Source organism: Nicotiana tabacum, chromosome 17, assembly GCF_000715075.1.
Source record: "Nicotiana tabacum cultivar K326 chromosome 17, ASM71507v2, whole genome shotgun sequence".
Lineage (NCBI taxonomy): Eukaryota > Viridiplantae > Streptophyta > Magnoliopsida > Solanales > Solanaceae > Nicotiana > Nicotiana tabacum.
In genome coordinates, this window is record NC_134096.1 from 123,014,021 (window position 1) to 123,028,296 (window position 14,276).

Below are 14,276 nucleotides of genomic sequence, written 5' to 3' on the forward strand. Positions count from 1 at the left end.
CATCACAATATACCAAAAATCCATTTATACCCTCTGGTAAAGTCAACACCGATGCTGTAGTCAATCTTGCTTTCAATTCTTGGAAACTCTTTTCACAAACATCTGACCATTGGAACTTAATTGCCTTATGCGTCAATTTAGTCAATGGAGAGGAAAAAGTAGAAAACCCCTCCACAAACTTTCTATAATACCCAGTTAAGCCTAAGAAACAGCGAATCTCTGTTGGAGTTATAGGCCTCGACCAATTCTTCACAGCTGCAATTTTTTGAGGATCAACCTCAATTCCTTCATTAGAGAAAACATGTCCCAAAAATATGACCGACTCGAGCCAAAATTCACATTTTGAAAACTTTGCATATAATTTGTGCTGATGCAGGGTTTGCAGAACTACCCTGAGATAATCGGCATGGTCTTCTCGACTTTGTGAATATACGAGAATATCGTTAATAAACACTATCACAAAGGAGATAAGGAATGGCTTAAAAACTCGATTCATAAGATCCATGAAGGCTGCTGGGGCATTTGTTAGCCCAAAAGACATCACCAGAAATTCAAAATGCCCATATCGAGTCCTAAAAGTTGTTTTCGGAATATCCCGCTCCCTGATCTTCAATTGGTGATATCCGGATCGTAAATCAATTTTGGAGAAGTACCTAGCACCTTGCAATTGGTCAAACAAGTCATCTATCCTTGGCAGTGGGTACTTATTTTTTATTGTTACCTCATTAAGCTGCCGATAGTCAATACACATTCTCAGTGACCCATCTTTCTTTCTTACAAAAAGGACCGGTGCGTCCCAAGGCGACAAACTTGGCGGGATGAAACCCTTTTCTAACAAATCTCTTAATTGTTCCTTTAGCTCCTTCAATTCTGCCGGTGCCATTCTGTAGGGTGGAATAGATATAGGATATGTGTCTGGCATCACATCAATCCCAAAATCAATCTCCCTATCTGGTGGGATCCTAGGGAGTTCATCCGGAAAAACTCCCTAAAATTCATTCACAACAGGCACGGACTCAAGTGTAGGTGCCTCAGCATCGGTGTCCGTAACCTGGACCAAATGGTAAATACATCCCTTGTTGATCATTTTTGTGGCCTTTAGGTAAGAAATAAACCTACCCTTCGGCACTACATCATCGCCTTTCCACTCAATAACTAGCTCATTTGGAAATTCGAATCTAACAGTTCTGGTTTGGCAATCAAACTTGCCAAAACATGAATAAAGCCAATCCATCCCCATTATCACATCAAAATCGACCATTCTCAATTCAATAAGATCGGCCACGGTGCCCCGACCACTCAACATGACAACACAATCCCTATAAACCCGCGTGGCCAAAATAAACTCACCAACCGGAGTAGATACAGAGAACGACTCATAAAGCTGTTCTGGTTCTATCCCAAATTCCATAGCAATATAAGGTGTGACATATGACAAAGTGGAACCGGGATCAATAAAAGCATATACATCATGAGATTGGACGGTTAATATACCTGTGACAACATCTGGAGAAGCCTCTGAATTCTGGCGACCCCTCATAGCATAGAAACGACCAGATCCTCCCAAACTTTGTGCTCCACCCCTAGCTGCACCATGCCCTGCGGGTGTTGGAGTGCCTCGAGCTGGAGGAGGTGTTGTGGATGTAGTAGCTACAGAATTGGCTGGTTGTGCCATGCCCTTGCCCGTACCCTGGCGGGACGAACGACAATCCCTTTGAATGTGACCCCTTAATCCGCATCCGTAGCATATGGGTAAGTCCATGTAGCATATTCCTAGGTGCATCTTTCCACACCTAGGGCATGGGGGCTTCCTCTGCTGCTGGAATCTACCAACATGATGACCCTGCTGATTGGATCCCCTATTGCCCTGACTGGGCTTGAAACGGCTCCACTGCTACGGCTGACTAGGCCCTGATAGCGGTGCACTAGCCGAATACTGAGCAAAGGACTGTGATGGCCCTAACGACCCTCCTCTGAATGATGACTTGCCACCACTTGAAGAACCACCAAAGTTGCCCGTAGATTGGGCCTTATTACCCTCTCGCTCCATTCTGTTCCTTAATTTGTGGGTCTCTATGGCTTAAGCGAATGCCACCATCTTTCCATAGTTCATATCAGAATTCAAGGCAGTTGTAGCAGCCTCATTAATTACCAAGGGACTAAGGCTCTGTACAAATCGGCAAACTCTAGCCTCCATAGTGGGCAACATGTAAATGACATATTTAGACAGGTACGCGAATCTCATATGGTAATCCCACACACTCAGACTACCTTGCCTCAAGTTCTCAAACTCAGCAGCACGGGCTGTCTTAGTCTCGGCAGGCAAGAAATGATCAATGAAGGCATCGGCAAATTCACCCCACCTTGCCGGAGAGCTTCCTTCTCCACGGGACTCCTCCCATAGTTCAAACCAAGAATATGCCACCTCTTTCAGGCGGTAGGAGGCCAATTCCACTGCCTCTGTCTCAGTAGCATGCATGACTCGGAGAGTCTTGTGCATCTCATCAATGAAATCCTGGGGATCTTCCTCTAGGTTAGTACCCGTAAACACTGGAGGATCCAACTGGAGAAACTTGTTCACCCTGGAACCAGTAGAATCCCCTGGCTGACTGGAAGAAGTGGGTGCAACATTTGACCTCTGGGTCTGGGAAGCCACTATTTGAGCCAACATCTATATGGCTCCCCTAAGATCAACATCAGAAACACCAGAATCGGAAGCTGGAACTGGAGGTGGAACTGGTATATCAGTTGGAGGGACCGTTGTACCCTCAGTAGGTATAGGGACAGGTACAATCTGATCAGTTATAGTAGAGTCAGGAAGTGTAGTAGCTGGAGGAATATTCTCACTCCTCGGGTGCTCACCCACATCATCAATTATAGGATCAACTGTCACTCCTGGAGTGACATTGGCTCTTTGGCCAGTTCTTGCCTTCTTCTTAGGTGCCATGTACTGAAAATTAGAGCAACTCAGGAGTTAAAGAAGGAACAATCTTACAACTAGCTTTATCGCACAATCAAGGACATGAAAGAAGGGTATTATTCCTAAATGCCCATGTAGCATCCTAATTATAGATGTGGTCGACAACACACCGATAATAAGGACTCTACTAGACACGGCTCCGAGACATCCTAGGACACTTTAAAACCTTAGGCTCTGATATCAATTTTGTCATGCCCCAAAACCGAGGAGCACGTTCGGTGCTCAACCGAGTGAACCCAACCGAGCAAGCCTGTTAGTTTTCATTCTACCCAAACTCATTCACGAATGGAGATATACATATTTTCATTAATTAGACGAAAATGTGTTCATGTCTACAATACCAATTCATTTTCAATAGTTTCATCATTTTTAAAGTCTCAAATGGACAAGTAATACAACTACAACATAACATAGTTTGTCTTTCCCCAGCACCAATACACAACCCACACTATGTCTACGGAGCATCTATAGATAAAGAAGAGTACAATGATAATGCCGGCAACAAGGCCCCGGGTATACCTCAAACCGTATACACAAAGTACGAAAGATACATGACCCCGAAATGAAGTGGGGCTCACCAAGTCAGCTGGGAAGAAGGTGTACTGCTATTACTGATCAATATCTCTTGCTGTGGAACCACCTGCATCCATTTAAAGATGCAGCGCCCAAGGCAAAAGGAACGTTAGTACCGTCGAATAGCACTAGTATGTATAACTAAACAGCCTCTCAATAGAATGACAAATAATACAAACAAGATTATCATAATATCAATGAAAGCCTTAATTAACATCAAACCTCAATTTAGGATCAAGACAGTGTTCAAATTAATTTTCATATCTCACTTTGGGAGATTTTTAGTATCGATATACCATTGTCCACAATACCATTATTCACAAAACCAGTACCAACGTACTCTTAGTACGGAGTACGATCACGACCCGATCGGCTAAGCCATCTCATTAGAGACATCAACTACAATTTCTCTCAATATCAATACCACCTTCTTTAACACGGAGTCCGATCACGACCCGGTCGGCTAGGTTATCCATTAGGGACATCGGCCACAATCACAATTTTAATTACAATTTCCAGCACAATCACCACCATGTGTGCGGCATGGTGTCCGATCACGGCCCGATCGGCTAGGCTGTCTTATTTGAGACATCAACCTTTTTATATCAGTCATCGCATTTCGTATTGCTTTCACACCTTTTCATTTCATTGGCACTAATGGCCGTTATTATAAGATCATTCTTGGCACGTTAGCCATATTCAGTATTTCATGCTCACCTTATCAATTTCAAATATCATTATCATCATCAACAACACATACAATTCAAATCAAGGTGTGTAATACACATGTGAGCAATTTTAGAGTCTAAGGCACATAGAGATATTTCACAAAATTTGGCATAATAGCCTTCATTTGAACTTGACTTAAAGTCGAAACATTATTAATGCACAACCCGTATTTTTAACACATTCTCAATTGGTAACATAACATAAATAAAATATTTAGGATGCTTGTTGAATATATATATATATATATATATATATATATATATATATATATATATATATCTTTCAATCCAATCTTACTCGGAATGGCCAGTCTCATAATGAATCACTCAAGACTTACATAATTAACATGAATATCGTGGGATTCAATTCTAAGAGAAGAGTTTAGCCAACATACCTCACTTGAGCTTCCTTAACTCTAAAATATTCCGGAATTCTTAGCAGCTTCAATCTATTGTAGAAATATAACAAATATTTAGGAAGCTTGTTGAATATATATCTTTCAATCCAATCTTACTCGGAATGGCCAGTCTCATAATGAATCACTCAAGACTTACATAATTAACATGAATATCGTGGGATTCAATTCTAAGAGAAGAGTTTAGCCAACATACCTCACTTGAGCTTCCTTAACTCTAAAATATTCCGGAATTCTTAGCAGCTTCAATCTATTGTAGAAATATAACAAATTGAATCAAAATTTGGAAGATGAACATGGTTCTAGCTCGCGTGAGCATTTTATCAAACACTAGATATGCATAAGATTTCAATGTCTTTTTTATGAAGGATTCCATCATCTCACAACCCAATCTTTACCATTTTTAGCTCAACAATCTTCCTACACCCTTTGATATCACATGCATGTAAAATAAATAACTCTCATGCCCAAATATTATCTTGCTAATTACCCATTTTTAGATGATTTCGAAATTAGGGTTTAGGGTGTAGAATCTTACCTCTAGGATGAAGACCTAGTGAGTTTCCCTTCTTAATCTTCCAAAACTTGAGCAAGAATTGAAGAAAAATTATTGAAGAACACCTTCTCACTCTAGGGCACTCTCTTTCAGTCTAAAATATCAGATTATGTCTCAAAAAGGGCCCAAAGAGTGTATTTAACGAAATAGGATCGGGTTTTAAAAACCCAAAAATGGAGCTCCGAAACAGTTCTGCAGTCGCATATGCGACCGCATAATGGATATGCGGACCGTATATCGGTCGCATAATTGCTGATAAAATGATCAAAAAAGTTGTCTGTGTATGCGGCCCGCATAACATTTATGTGATCGCATAATGCACCGCATAACATTTATGCGGTCGCATAATGCACCGCATAACATTTATGCGGTCGCATAGTCGACCGCATAATTAATTCCAACTGACCCAATTAACTGCCTCACTCTGCGGCCATTATGCGGTCCGCAGAGTGATTCTGCGGTCGCATAATGGACCGCAGAAATACACATTTCTGCCAAAAATTTTCTTTTACTTTCCGGTGCATTGTTCAACCCAAAAAGTTAGAGCCAAGGCTCGCAAGCTTGCCACAAATAATTTCTACAATCCTCAAACACGTAAGCCTAGTCCTGCACCATGAAACATTATTTTCTTTGCATATTTTACCGGGCTTTACACTTAAGTACTTCAAAAATTTTTGGGGTGTTACAATAATGGTCAGCCTTTGGATGACTCGATATATAAGAAGTTACTTTTACAGTTTTTTTAAATTTTAGCCAGTGTACACGTGATCAGGCCTCTTAAGTTAGAACAGATTATTAATTTATATCTTTCCTTGCACAAAAGAAGTAGTGATCATTCATTTTTCTTTGTTTTCTGTGCATTTGGTTTGAAAAGATGTAGCTGCTTAAAGCTTACGAGCCTCCAGTGATTAATTATTTGTTATGTTTTGTTTCATCACATTGATATTTTGTTCTATTATTTGAGGAAGAGTGGGAAGTATGACAAAGGCCTACCTGTAACATTCACCACCACAGATTGATACTTCAACGAGAAAATTAATGAGTTGTGGCATTATTGATACATATGGAGATAGTGAAGTGTGCAATCCGAAACATGTCATTACAGAATATATTCAGGGGTATGTCTTGGATGCCAATATTCCATGGCACATTGTCGAGCACGTCTTAATGCCAATTAATATTACGGAACAATGGCATTGGATAATGGTTGTGATGTCCTTCAAGGATAGGTGCATTTATGTGTATGACTCTATGCGCAGTGGAGCTGCTCATCAAACCAAAGTTCATAACACAATGTGCAAGTATTATGTGTTGCTTTCTCATTATTTCATGCACGCGCAATTCTATTTAAATAAAAAAGATATCAATTAGCGCACTGGTGTCTACAAATCAAAGGATTTGATTACCCCTTTTGATGTAAAACTGGTTGAAGGACTGCCTCAACAAGTCGAAGCGTATGAATTTATTTAAACACAATCTGTTCTGTTTTTTAATTCTGCAGTTTGATAATTGTTGTTATTTTGATTTTTGTAGTGATTGCGATGTATTTGCGGCATAATTTGCCGAGTATTTCATTGAGGGCAAGACGCCTCCTAAAAAATTCATTGCTTATGCATACTGACGCAGATTTGGTGCTCTTTTATGGGATTATGCTAGAAAGAAGATGAAACTGAATGCGCAAAGTGATGATGAGATTATTGGTCGACAGAATAAGTCGCGGAAGCGGAAGAAGTAGTTACCTTTGTCATTGTTGTAGGATGAACTCAATAATTTCGTTTTGTATTGTATTCTGTTATATTGTCATTGTTGTAAAACAGATGAGATTTGTTTGTGTTTGAATTTTATGAATACTTTTAAGATTTGTACGGCAAATGAGATGTCTGCTCTGTTATAAAGGTTTAATGAGTTTTAGTGCAATATTGGAGTGTTGCAGTTTAGTTTATTTTGGTGTTTTCTCCCTTGATTTTGTGTTGTGAATTCAAGATATGAAAAATATACAGTAGTTTGTGATACACTGTCTCTTCCAGATACACGCATGATACACATATGATACATATGTGATACATATATGATACACACATGATACATAGATGATACGGTCGTTTGGGATTGCTGCATAGTTAATTTATTCACAATGAGTTCTGCATTTTGTTTGGTTTCGAAATATGTATTTATGAAGCCACACTCTTATTTGCAAATTTCTAAAACTATTTGCATAGTTTTCTAGCTGCTACAAGTATTTTCCATTAGTTAGCTTTGTTATTATACAAATACAGACATGAGTAAGAGCCGATACACAAAGATATATATATGATACACAAGAGATACATAGATAATACAAATATGATACATAGCTGATACAACTTCTTTTTTAATCAAACAAATGTATAATTTACCGATACACAGAGATACATAGGTGGTACACAAGAGATACAAATATGATACATAGTTGATACAACTTCTTTTTTAATCAAACAGATGTATAATTTAAAAAATACACTTGCAAAATTATTTTAAATGATAGATCAAATATTTATTTATATCTAAAATTCAAATGACATTCTGCATTGATATAATTCTTGATATATTGGATTCTTCTAAATCTCTATGATACTCAGTAAAGTAAAATAACAAGTAATTCTAAGTGTGACATATTTCATCCTCTCTTTGGATTATTTCTACAAATTTTCTTGTTGTGACCTTGTTCTCCACACTGTCCACATGAAATCGACCTTTTTCGTTCCCTTTCAGATATTGGCTTGCACCTCCCCTTCCTTGGACTTCCTATTGATTTAGTCATGTCTGGTGGCAAGATTTTTTCATCTAGAACTTCTGCATGAATTTTCCATGTGCTTTCATTAGGAACCGGATAAATTGGAATTTCATAGGTCTTCAAGAGGTACTTCCTGGTGTAGTACACCGAAAAATACTCAATGTGATCAATGTATTTGTATTTTAATACTGCCCAAGCACGTGCACATGGCAGCTTATCCAACTAAAACCTTCTACAGCTGCAAGTTCGATCTTTTAGGAACACCATTCTCTGCATACCCTTGTCAAGTACTAAATATAAGTAACTCGTTGAAGGGGTCACCTACAAAATTTATCAACTATCATTAGTGGTGACAAAACAGATGTCCTCAAAACACATATACTGGAGATCCTACAAGATTCAAAATAGCTTAATATCATGTCAAACCAACAAATATTTCAGCAATGGGGTAGACATGTTTCATTAAATTGAAAGCCTTATATACATACTGGTAGTCGCCTAAAATTTGAACAATTTGCTTACATAATGACTAATTTCTTGCATGCTCCAGAAGAAAAAGAGAATAGAGGTAAACCAACCAGCTATGAAAAGAAATAGAAAACCTGAAGCCTCGGGTAACAGAGATAAGACCCTCAATTACTTGAACAATATAATATTGCTTTTGTGCAAACAATGAATATTAGAAAATGTTAGCCTTAATCAACTTGGTCTCCTTGTGCCGTGCAAGTGGACACTAGTTTGACAGAATCACATAAAAGGGTTCAAGATATAACAGATCCATGAATTCGACATGACTGCATATTATATGCAAAAGTATATACAGATTCTAGTCATACGTTCATCCGATGTGACAATTCGAGATTGTCCATCGGCATTGTATCATATTTTTTCCCAAGATCAGTAAATGACTCTATTGCATTTTTTTAGTTTGTAACGTTCCATCGTTCGATCAATTGCCTTATGTACTATAACAAAGGCAGTACTGGGAGTTCCCTAGCAGCCTTGAGCGCTGCATTGATCGACTTCGTAATGTTTGAAGTCATTGTCAATGTTCTGTTAACAGTGGAATGTGTTGTGGACCATCTTTCATACCCAACGTTGATTAAGTAATCTTTGACCCTCTTATCAATTCTCTCTACCTCTACCATGTGGTAATCAAACTTCTCAACTATGTATGCTTTGGCCATAGCAAAGAATATGTCTTTGACCTGCAAATGGTTCGTCTTGTAATTTCCTTTTTACATTATTCCATAGATTCCATATGCAGACACAGTGAGGTACTTGTGGATATAATGTTGCCGCATTTTCAATGCCTTCATGTATGTCCGAGACAATGCATATTCCCTCCCTTTCCCCAAATGTATCCTTGAACCTCGCAAAAAATCACTCTCATGAAGCATTATTCTCTGAATCTACTATGGCATATTATTCTTATTTTTACCTGCTGGATTTTGTGTGGATGCTATCAATAATGTTATTCTGTATATCGATTTAAGAAAGGTTCCATCTACAACAACAACCGGTTTGCAATATTGTCATCCTTTTATAGACGGAATAAGTGCAACGAAAGCATACATGAATAGGTCTTCCTCTATTTTTTCAAACTTACCACCGGCATAGGATTTGTAAGAACCAGCATATGAAAGTAGCTTGGCATCTTTTCATATGATTCGCTCAGGTTCCCTCTCAATAGTTGAACTGCATATTTCTTCGATCTCTATGATTTCATATATGTCATTTGAAGACCATACTGCTTGTTCATGTCTCTAATTATGTCATTAAGAGTGTATATTATTTTGGGGTCTTTATACTTATCTATCAGAAGACTGCCGATGAGTTTTGCAGTAGTTTGACGTTGTGCATAAGATCTGTGTTTCAGCGGGAATGAGTGCAGTTTGCTGAAATTTATGACATTGAAAAGTTTTGTTTTTTTCAGGCTCGAAGACTTAAAACACCAATCGCAGTTGTTGTTGATGCATACTAGGCAGAACTTAAGACAAGGATATAAACTTTTCCATCAATAAACAGAGCGACATGAAATACAATGATATATAGTGATACACACTGCCATCAACAATATTAGATGAAAAAATACAATTACTATACAATACTAGTACTACACGGTGACAACCACAACATAAAAGTGTATAACCACAGACTTACAAGCATCAACTTATTTTCTGCATAATTATGTTTCTAACATCAACTACGATATACATTGAGATACATAATTATACAGTAAATATTTTGATACATGATTTCCCTTGATCTATGCATCTTAAACTGGAATATTTCCTTTACTGCCAAGTGTTTCATGACTTTGACTATCGTAGCATTGTCTTTATAAATTTGACCTTCTTATACATCTATGTGTTGAGGGTCAGTTATTATTGTATTTTTATCAGATTCTGTATCCTGCCAGTCTTCTCCATCCCCAAACTCAATCATATTAATTGTATCGCCATTGTATCTCTCATGTGTAACTGAGATTTGTGCACACTCTGAGGAAATCATAACAGAAGTTGAATTGTAGCAGATCATATCTATATCCTTTTCACTTGATGTTATACAAAGAGAATACATTGTAAATTCCGAGCTTTTTTTCAGCACAAGATATACACATACACCAATATTATTGTGTATCACTATTGGTGGAGAACCGGTTTGGACAGAATATTTGATTTCAATAACATTCAATGAAGTATCTATCATAAGTTGTTTCGAAATCACGTCTACAAAATCTTCAAAACTTATATTTGGAGTAACTATTACAACATCGGCATTGTAATCTACAAAACTGTTGTCAACATTCCATCGGCCACCATACTGAATAAAAATTGATAAATTTGCCATTGAACTAGCTGAAATTAGGTCAAAACTCACTAATTCCTTGATTGATTTTGATTGTAGTTCGTAGTTCCTTCATCAAAGATGTATCTATAGAGAAATCGCGAAAGGAAATTGTTGCTTCTACAGTGAAATTGATCAATTTTTGAGTAAAATTTGGAGCTCCTTTTGAGAATTTTTTGGGGGAGAATGTCGTGATTTACATAATGTAGGTCTCTGTGAAATTGATACGCTTGAAAAATAGGGAAGGAAGGAAGATCTTTAGCGTTATTTCTCGGATGGAAGAATCCTTCCTTGCGTGTATCTCTAATTTTCGGCTACTTTTGGTAAGTGTCTAATTTTGGGCTAGAGGTTGGTAAGTTTGAGTTTAAATTGTCTATTTTTGTACTTTTCCCTTTCTCTTTTATATCCTAATTTAAAAGCCCAAAGTCAAATCGAAATGCCAGCGGCCGCAAGTTGGGCTGCCATATATGGTCCTTTTACATAGCTATACTATAATAGAAACATATTTACCACCTTTATTTAGGTTCCTTATTAATTACTTTATATATCTATATTTACAAGTTATATATAAAATCATAAAAAAGGAGAAAATTCAAGATCCCTTAAATTTAGCCTATCGGTTATATTATGTTCCAATAACACCTACATTTAATATTCTGTTCTTTTTCCAAAGGATTTCAAAAATATTTTCTCTCTCTCTTAATAATCACTCAAAATCTCTCTTAATTGTTTTATACTTATCCCCAAAAAATTGTCGATTCTTTTCCTTTTCCAAAGCTTTTCAAACCTAATTTTTCTATTTCTTACTAATCACCCAAAATCTCTCTTTCTTATTGATACAATGCAGACAAAATACGGAATATTGCTCTAGAATCAAGTTGTGGGTAAATTTTAAATCTATTTTTCTTTCTTTCTAAAATATTTATTGTATGTGACTTGTATATGATACATCAATACCCAAAACAATACTTGATATAATACTAATACAATTATAATACGATTATATTATATTTTTAGTGTAGAGTTGTGATTGAAACTTGAAGAAGATGAAGACCATAATTGTATCATAATTTTTCAGAGATGTATCACGATTGTATTACAATTGTATATGCATCATAATTGTTGAAGGACTTGTATTACAAATGTATGATAATTGTATATTCATTATATATTGTTACGAGCAATTGTGAGTTCGTGAAGAATTTCATAGTTTGTATCACAAATATGTGATAATTATATATTTATTATATCAGATATTATTTTGGGTATTAATATACCATATACAAGTTAGATACAATTGTGATACAGTTATCATACAATTCATGAATATTTCTTCATGTTCAGTGTTGTCTAATCTCCCAACAAAAGAACGATGCAATTGATAATTTTTTAATAATATAACGTTATCGGCAATGGTGAGAAGAGAGAAGATGGAGATTCTGGGCGTAGATTAAGGGATTTTGATGTAAAAAAAGGAGAGAGAAGAGGAGAGGGGAAGAAAAGGAAAGGATTTGAATCCCTTAAATGATGGGGTGAGAGCAATCTACATAACTTGTAAGAAAAACCTAGATACTTATTAAAAACTACAAAATATAGAGAACATAGGTAAATAAGTTTCTAATATAGTATAGCTAGATAAAAATTCCCTTTTCCCAGTTGTAGCCTTGGAGTTGTGAGAGAGAATAGAGGGGAGGAAATGGGACAATTGCCCCCAAAAGAAAAATAAAAGAAAAAAAATCTTGTTCTGCAAATCAAGTATATGGCTGGCTTATTAATTCTCTATAGCAAATGGCATGTTTTAAAATGTTGTAAAACACCTTACTGTCATGGAATTTGTGGAACTGTTATTATATATATACTACTCACATTAATTAAAAGTTGTAGATTTCGTCAAGAAAGGAACAAGCCACGGCATTAGATATATATTATTTCATTGAAATAATAGCATTATCATCTAAATCTAAGACGGAGATTCCTTATGATGAGGCAATCTAATAAATTAATTATTGTAGTAAATTTTAATATGTAGTACTATTCTCTAGCATATTATTGAGTAAATAAATTAAGGTCATCGCTCTAGTCTCTACACGCCAATATCTTTATTTTTCTTGTGTGTGTTTTTGTGTGTATGTATGGGGTGGGGGTTGGGGGGTGGATTCCTTGGTAATTGACAGTTCCATTATTGGTGGCATATTCGGAATGCGTGAAAATTGACATATCGGTTATTTTATTTGTCCTGCGCATTTTGTTGGAAATTTCAAAAATATCATGTTTTTTTAAAAGAAAAGGTTTAAAATTCAACTTCTCAAATCTTGCAACAATTTAAAGAACTGATATAACAAAATAATAGTAGAGAAATAACGCTAAAGAAATTTTCGATCGTCTGAATAAACTAGAAGTGGCTAGTAAATAACAAAATTTTGCCTTGAAGTTGTCTATACTATGATTCGTATTTGTGACCTCCTTATAATAAGCACGGACAATAGATTGTAATTAGGTATGAATTTCTAAAACAAAGATACGAAATAAAATGGAGTAAAACATATTAATAGATTGATATTACTCAAAATCTTACTACTCCTAAGGCGTCCGCCCTTTAAGTTGGCCATACACAAATTACTTTTAGCTACATACAAATTAGCATTACAAAAGCTTAATGAATTAATAATTCTCCTCATTAGATTTTCTTCTTAGCATTACTACTTGCTTTAAACTAAGAGATTTGCTAATCCCATGATCTCAATTTCTTAATTAATTACTGTTTAAAAAGCTGTAGGATTAACCCAATTATTATAAAGTTGTATTTAACTCTTGCTGTATTACTTAAGTGGAGGCATGGCCTGCATGTTGTTCCTTAGCTAATACGAAATCGTAAAAATTATAATACAACATTTCATTCTCATAGAATAATACGGATTATTATAAATCCAATTACAGGTTGTGGATTTCGTCAAGGAATCAATGAACAAAATCATCTCAGATTACATCTTCTGACGACGCTAAGATTCATTAATTAACGAACAAGGAGGGGCTATTTAACTACTCAATAATGCTCTTTATTCTATCTAACGCTTAGAAATAAAAAATATGATGTTAAGTAAATTAAAGGATATCGTGACACACATGCATGATAGTAATCAAATGTTTAATTAGTTTGATCAGTTCAGTTGTATGAAGAATAATTTCCGTTATATTTAAGGTGCTAGAAAGCCCCTCTTTTCTTCTTCTTTGGGTTTTCAATCGTAAAATATACATTAGAAGGAAAAAAGAAATTAACAAAATCTAACAGAAGATTAGCAAGTTGTCTAAAGACTTCTTTTTTTGCACATCAGGATGCAGCTGTTTAAGAATATTTTAGATAGCTCTATAAAGTATTTTATGTGTAGCATATATACTGGTG